This window comes from Alligator sinensis, unplaced genomic scaffold, assembly GCF_000455745.1.
Source record: "Alligator sinensis unplaced genomic scaffold, ASM45574v1 scaffold869_1, whole genome shotgun sequence".
NCBI classification, from domain to species: domain Eukaryota; kingdom Metazoa; phylum Chordata; order Crocodylia; family Alligatoridae; genus Alligator; species Alligator sinensis.
The window spans coordinates 82,448-90,499 of record NW_005842159.1 but is presented as its reverse complement, the minus strand read 5'-3'; positions in this window follow the sequence as shown (position 1 = coordinate 90,499).

Below are 8,052 nucleotides of genomic sequence, written 5' to 3'. Positions count from 1 at the left end.
TGTGATTATTAATGATCACAGCCTGCAATATGGAGTTTACCATACCAGGACCCCAACCCAATTTCAGTGCAGATCAAGGGGGCTCACTTGAGCCTTTAGGACACTACACTAGAGATATATTGTAACCACACAACTTCAGAGCCCCGAGAATGCCAGGCAAAAGGCCCCTAAGGCCATTCATATTACTGTTAAACAACAAAATTACCATTAGTTCTGTAATTGATGTACTTTCTCTGTGAGTTATGAAACCAAACACTTTATGCCGGGTTACAGTGGTAACTTCATGCTTTATAGTGTTTTTAATAATGGATATTATTGTTAAAGTTGTAAAGCTACTCTAATTACAAACCACTCATTTCATGTGCTGAAATTCTTTGATCTCAATCTTTTAAATGCATTTATAACTCAGAAGCAGTTGAACTTCAAAAATGTGTTAACTAGGCAGAATAACTAGTTCATAGCAGTGTCCTGAGTGGTTTGTGTTGTTTTTGGTCTCTTGCTATATAGATCTTTGTTGTTTTCTGTGTTTGCATTCCTGGTACACGAGTAATAAAAAGCTGAAGCGTGCAGTAAAAAGTACCTGAATGTACTAGCCACTGCAGTTTTCCTTCTATCATGTCAGGGTGTCTAATAATAACAGGCGTGTTAAGCAAGCACCATTTGCAATAGAAAGATTAAAATACTCTGGTATTTTAAGAGTTCCTGTTAAACTCACAACTTAATTCTTAATCATAAAAGAAAGCCTTTAAAATCCACTTGAATATGAAAACAAATGAGGGAGTTTCCTTTCAATTACCTGACAGAACAGTTCTTTTATAGACACTATGAATCACATTAGATACTCATAAAAGCAGAAGCCACAACTAAAGCAAAAGAGGAGCTTTCCAGATTGGCAAAGTTGGTAAATGTTCAGCTTATAATCACCCTCAGGAAAATAAAGTGACTGCATCATGGCTTTAGGAAGAGATAAGTGGCTAAAAACACTTCTTCTTTCTTTGCTAAAGTAAATTAAAATTAAAACCACTGCCAGTATCTCTTGCTTTTGAGACTAAAAATATTTTTCACTCTTACCACGTTTAAATAGAATTTTTTTCTGATGTTTCTTTAAAAAAAAAAAGATCTTTTATTTAAAAGACACACCATCTCACCATTGGTTGTTTCAGTAATGAATCAGAGTGCTCCAAGAGTGTTATGGACAGACAGATGGACTAAGCCCTTTATTATACTGGAACTAGCAAATTGCCTGTCAAGAATGATGGGGGGGAAGGGGCCAGGGGCGGACGGAACCCCATGTCTGGCCCCATACCCCCCCCACCTGGGGCTGGCCCCACTTCGCCCCCCCACACTGCTCTGGGTCTGTCCCCACTCATTCCTGCCACTCCAGGTCCAGCCTCTCTCCACACCCCCACACCCCGGGCTGCTCTGGGTCCAGCCCTGCTCTACCCCTACTGCTCCTGGTCCACATCTGCCTCCCTCCCTTCCTGCTCACCACCTCCCCCTCCCTGCTGGCTGTTCTGAGGGGTGTTAGAGCTGGGCAGCAGAAGTGCACCACCACCGTGATTCCCCCCCTTCACCCTCAGGCAGGAAAGTGTGGGGAAACCCTGCTGCTCAGGTGGCTGGGATGTGTTTGCTGCCGCCACAAACTTTCACGGCAGCGGCTCAAACTTGGGGCTGCACAGCCAATCGCCACCCACCCTCTTGGTGGCACATGCGCAGTTGCCCAAAATCATTACAGACAGATACACAGCCTTTTAGTGTGTGTGTGTGTGTACACACACACACACAATCTTAGATGCTATATTTTTTCTACATACAGTGTGCCCCAAAATAAAATATATGCCTTGTTTTTGAAAAGCAGAATGAAAAAGAAATCCGTTTTTGTTCAGAGTTATGGCTGCACAGAGCAGGGACAGAGCTTAACCTTCAGCTGTCTCTCTGTCCCTTTTCTGCTTAATTAAAAGCTAAAACCCTAGCTGCTGCTGAAGGCTTGTCTCTATGGGGCAGGCTATCATTTTCAAACAAGCTAAAGAGTCTCCATGGCTGTGAAATTAGAGGAGAGAGAGACCAGGAGCTGCTAGAAGACAGCAAGATAGCATGTAGTATATGAGCAAAAGGGGTGTATAGTATGTGAATAAATATGGTGATTATTACCTACTTTTAAAAGTTGTTTTGTTTTTTATCTTAAGCCACCCTGAGTCTTTTTTGGGAAAGACAGCATATAATCTCCTAATGCATAAATAAAAAATGTTGAACAACTGTTAGACATTGGTTAACAAGAGATGTTACTGAGAACTCATCCTTCCAGTCCTGTCCCCTCTGTGCTGTTTCTCATATGAACACAGAATCAAATTCAGTGTCTCTGTCCTCATTTTAAAAGGCCTCTCCCTCCCTGACAGATACATTTTAGTGAAACAATAAAACTGATAACTAAATAGAAGGCTTATGGTGCCCATGACTTTACACAAAACAAATTGAGATTTAATTATGCAAGAGAGAAATGTGGATGCTAATGCTAGCCCTGAATGATCATCAGGACTTGCTGACTTATTTTCTTCCTTAAAATTCTTTATATTCTCACAGAGCTACCCTTACATAAGCAGGGAGAAGGGGGAAAGAGGACCCTGATATAATCTCTCATATACCTCACATCCCCATAGCACGTACTCTGTCTTTAATAGTATAGAGAAGAAACCAAGCCAGAGCAATAGGATGAAGCATTGCACTGAAGCAGTTTTAAAAATATTCCTGTTTTCCATACTCCAGTATTTTGTTGTTCATTGTTAAAGGAAAATTATTCTTTGCCAAGTCAATATGATATTGGAAGTTGACTCATATTGAGCTACAGTAAATTGAAGTTCCTACCTCTATAAGATTGTAGGATGATAATCTCAAGCAAGTCTGTGAGAAGTAGCAGCAGCAATTCACCAAAATCCAAAACAGCCTGAAGCTTAACACAAAACAACTGCAAAACACAAGGCAGCTGATTAATTTATATCATGAGAAGAAAAGCTGGAAATATTTTAATGTTATTTGCCTCTTTGGAGGAAGTGAACAAGGATAACTGCAACATCATAAAAAAAAATGAACATTCTGTTCTCAAAAGGAATTTAATAGACAAAGGCACAGGCTTTTACAAAACTGTAGAGGCCTAAAGAAGGCATAAACATTTGTGACCAAGCCTTGTGGTAATAATAACAACGATTATTTGGTGCAAGAAAGGAAGAATGTGTCTGATTTTTTTTTTTTTATAGCTGAGATTTTAAACAATGATGCATTATTTATAATTTATCTGGAACATTTACAAAGAAGCAATTCCTAACTTGAGCAGTTTTTTCTCAAAAAGCATCAGAAGTGATATCAAGTAACCTCTATCCAGCATATAGAAGGATTGAATAAGTCCAGTCTTATACAATGAATGGAAAGATTAAATATAAAAAAGTTTCATATGCATAACCTAGCCAAATAAGCCATGTAAAATGATGCCACTAGATTTTTGTGAATGAATACATTCTGGCAGCTACTGATTTTTTATTTATTTTTTTTTTAATATGTAGAAACTCTCCTTATAATCACAGGAAAACATGTCATACGAAAGTTAAGAAGGATTATATCTCTTTTTGACTTTCTGGAAAAGTTAGTTGCTACAATTTATAAGCTCCGGGTTCTAGGGAAAAACAGGATAGGCTGGGGTCTGCCTGAATAACAGGGGTGACAGATATGCTGTTGAGATCCACATTATTTATTGGGAATGAAGTACCTGCTTGTCCATATTCAAATAGGTCAGGCCTCTGGAATTCCTATGGCACTGTGCATAGCCGGAGTGGAGTTAGGTACTTAGGATGCCAATACATGAGTGCAGAGGCTGCTCCAATGCACTGGAATTCAAATTACCATGCGCAATTACCACGCTCTAGCAGCCTCCTGCGTCTCATGTATCAGTGTCCCCATGCTTAAAAATGGTGGTGGGGGCGACTGAACTAAAGCATGTTGAATGAGCTTTAGTTCAAGTGCCCCCACCACCACTTTTAAGTGCAGGGACGCTGATACAGGAGACACAGTAGCACTTTAATTGGAGCAGCTCCAAGACACTCTAATTAGAGCATTGCCCCCTATTCCCTCCCTCCCCCCACTCCTGGAGCACATGTAAAAATGCCCTTAAATCAGGGGTGGGTAAAATGCGGCCTGGGGGCCGGATGTGGCCTGCCAGGCCATTCTATCTGGCCTGTGGGGCCCCTAAAAAATTTAGAAAATGAATATTCATCTGCCCCTGGCTGCCTATCATGCGGCCCTTGATGGCTTACCAAATCTCAGTAAGTGGCCCTCCGCCCAAAATAATTGCCTGCCCCTGCCTAAGTCCTGGAGAGAGGTCAGTTTTAAAATGCAGCCCTGCCTTCACCATTTCCTACTGGCTCCTTTAGGCAGCTTCCCACTCAACATATTGGTTACTGTTTTGCTATTAGAATGGGAGATTTATTAACAACTGTTAAGTTACTGTACAAAGTTTAGAAAGAAAGAAGAAATCTGATAACAATATAAAAGCATATTTCATTTATTTTAAAAATATCATCTCCATCCCTTGATGAACCTGGTTTAAAACCCTCCTCACTAGGTTAGCAAACCTGTATGCAAAGATACTCTTACCTCTCTTTGTCAGCGGGACTCCATCTCTTCCAGCAGTCCATCTTCATGAAACACCACCCCGTGGTAGAAGAAGCCAAAGCCCTGCTGGCAACACCATCTACACAGCCATGTGTTGATCTCCAGGATGCATTTATTCTAGGTAGGGCTTTTCCCTTGACTGGAAGAACCAATTAACATCACTTGGGCCCTTGTTGCCTTCACTGTTGTGCTCAGACCCATGTAGCTCCTGAGCCACCTTTGTGCCCAGAGCCACTTTTGATTTGCTCAAGCTGGCCTCTGGCAGTATCGTTAGTGCCTACATGGATGAGTAGCAAAGAATAGTCAGAGGGCTGAATGAGTCCCAGAAACCTTTCAGTGCCATCTAAGATGCACACTCGGGCAGGCAGAAGACCTACCAAGTCAACAGATCAGGCCAGCAGCCGGATGCCTCTGTGCCTCTCATGAGGTAGTTGCTGATCACCATGACCTATAGCTTCCTTTTGGCAGCAGTGGTCGTGATCTTCCCCCTCTAACAATACATGGCTTGGCCTCTCCTTTCAATGGAGCAGGCTCCTTTTCAGCCTATACCAAGACTTCATACCTGATCTCCAACTGAACAGCTACAGGTTTAGAAAAGGAGTGCCGTCTATTGCCAGATATGACAATCTACCAGTTTTAACCTTGCAGAGTACCTGTGTCTTTCAGAGTGGCCCCTCTTCCACGATTAGGGACGCACTTAAATTGCAACAGAAGCTCGCAAACTAGCAGCACCTTTACTCTCACTCTTTTTGCTGCGCACCCTCTCCCCAGCCACTAAGTGGCCGACAGGCAAAAACTGTGGCATTAATTGCCTCTTGGCCACTCAGTGGCCAGGGGTGCATGGCAAAAAGAGCAAGATTAAAGGCATTGCTGCGCCATGAACTTCCACTGTGATTTAGGTAGGTCCCTCTCCATGATGCTGGAGGTCTCTGTACATTAAGCTGATGAAAACATCAAGCTCCTGTTTGCTTCTGAGCCTATCCACTTCCTCCTGCAGCTCTCTTAGCTAGTTCCTGAGAGAATGCACCAGGAAGCACTTCTCGCACCACAAGCACTACCGCACCTGGCTGTCACTGGTGACGTGCAGGCCACAGTCCCTATGAAGTCAGAACAGAACCTGAGTAGGAGCCTCAGTGGTCAGCAGCCATGCCTGGGCAGAGCCCACACACATACAGGCAGAAGATAGTGAACACAGATATGCCACTTGTGTCCACCCTAGTTGTAGGGACCTACCGAATTCATGGCGGAAGTAGAGCGCTCAGCAGCTCCTTTTTTTTTGCATATCCCCCCCCCCCCACATTCACCTCACCTCTTGCCCCTCCCTCCCCGCTTCATTGCTGATTTGCAGAGGACCTTGCCACTCCCTCCTGATCAGCAGGGAAGCTTAAACTGCAGTTTTAAACATGGTGCTGTTATTTGCTTCCCTGCCAGTCAATAGCAGGGTTGCCTGGGGCCCCTCAGGCAACCAGTGGTGGGAGGCAAAAATGGCACCATATTTAAAATCACATATTTTGCCTCCCCAGGATCAAGCCACAAGCGGGGGCCCTGCACCAATGAGCGGGGGCTTGGTGCAGCAGAACCTGCAAGATTAAAGGAGCCACAGCCACTTCTGACAAGAATTTGGTAGGTCCCTACCTATTTGGAAAGCCCATCTGCTGAGTCAGCAATTATTTGGGGGACATTCTCTGTCTTCACCTACGAATCTATGACTGCATCAACACCAGACTTAGTTGGTACAAGACACCAGCAAGCTATAAAAAAACCCATAACCAGGGGCATCTAGCTTCCAGACAGAAATAGTAACTTACTTCTGCACTGGTGTAACTCCTTGCATTCTGAAGCTGTCATGCTGACAGGTTGAGAAAGTTCCTTAAAAAATGAGAAGCCAAACACAGGTTTCTGTATGTGATGTGACTCCTTGTCCGCATGACAGTGCCACCACTATGCGCATGGGTTTGATCCACATCTCCCAGTGAGCAGCTGACGGAATTCATGTTAATACAAAATGTCTCAACTGTCTCCACACCTCCACTATGGCCTGCAGATGGTGTTTTTCCCTTGCTCCAACCTGTCCAAAATGTTTCTGTATTATTCCCCCTCTCCTGTCAAAGTTGACTGTAGCGAGGTCATTGTTGGGTATCGTCGCACTCAGTTGTATCTTAGTACTGACTGGAATGAAGGCAGCAAATAGAAAGCTGCAACTTTTACTTGAATGAATTGTTCTGTTTTGTGCTATTTCCACCCAATTTCCCCAAAGGGACAAGGTTTTCTGCTACACTGTGAAAACATGAACAGTGTGGTGCAATTGGCCCAAGTCCTCCGAGTGATCACACCAGTGATGAGAGCACCACCAAGGCCACAGGGACGTCTCAGGCAACCCTCCCCCAGGCTTTGCCCCTTGTTGCATAGCACAGCCTCCTTACATGAATAACGAAGTTCCTTGAAGACCAGTCACGTGAGGTAGCGGGGCTACGGGCCTGTCCTCGGGGAGCAGTGCCCGGGCAGCACGCATAGCAGCTGGGAGGCTGGCAGCAGTGTAACCACAGCAGCCTGGTGCTCCGGCAACTGAACTGGCCCAGACTTGCCCCGATTCCTGTGGCGAGAAGGCTGTCGCAGCCACGCAGTTTCCAGGCCTGGGGCTACCTGGCTCCAGCGAGCTGCAGCCCTGGCAGGGGAAATACCCTAATCAAGATAATGCAATTAAAACGGCACTTTGCAGCGGAGGTTTGCACCCTTGGCTGCTTGCAGACAGGACTCCCTACAAGAGCCTCACACAGCGCTTTCCACTTGCCAGCTTCCAGTGGGAGGATCTCGGCTACACGCAATTTTATGGAAAAGGGAGACTTCTCCCTAACTTGCTCCCGCAGCCACACAACTGAGGGCAGGCAAAACCTGGGGGCGTACTACCCCCAAGCCTCTGGGCTCGGGCCTGCACGTAGGATCCCAGCCAAAGGATTTGGAAGCAGCGCCAGGCAGGGGTGGAGGACGCTTGCAGGGCCACATGTTTCTCGCCCGACTCATGGATTTGGAATTGATTTGACTTGGGACACGAAAAATTTTCCTTAAAAAAAAAATAAATAAATAATACTAAAGCTGCAGCCCATGCACACGCTGGCCAGAGCCCTCCCGCCGGGGCAGGCTGGGGCTGAGGCACTCGGGTCGCCCCGCTGCTCCCGAGCACTCAGCTGGAGGCGGGACAGGCCCCGGAGCAGCACGCTGTGCTGCGAGGAGCTCGGCGGCCCCGAGGTCCTAGCGCCCCGGTCTTACAGCTGAGAGAACAAGCGGAGCCGGGAGACGCCCCAGGCCGCGCAGCCCCTCCCCCCGCAAGGGCGCCAGCGACGCGCTCCCGCCCTCCATCTCCTCCCCTGCCATTGGCCCGCGGCCGGCGGCTCA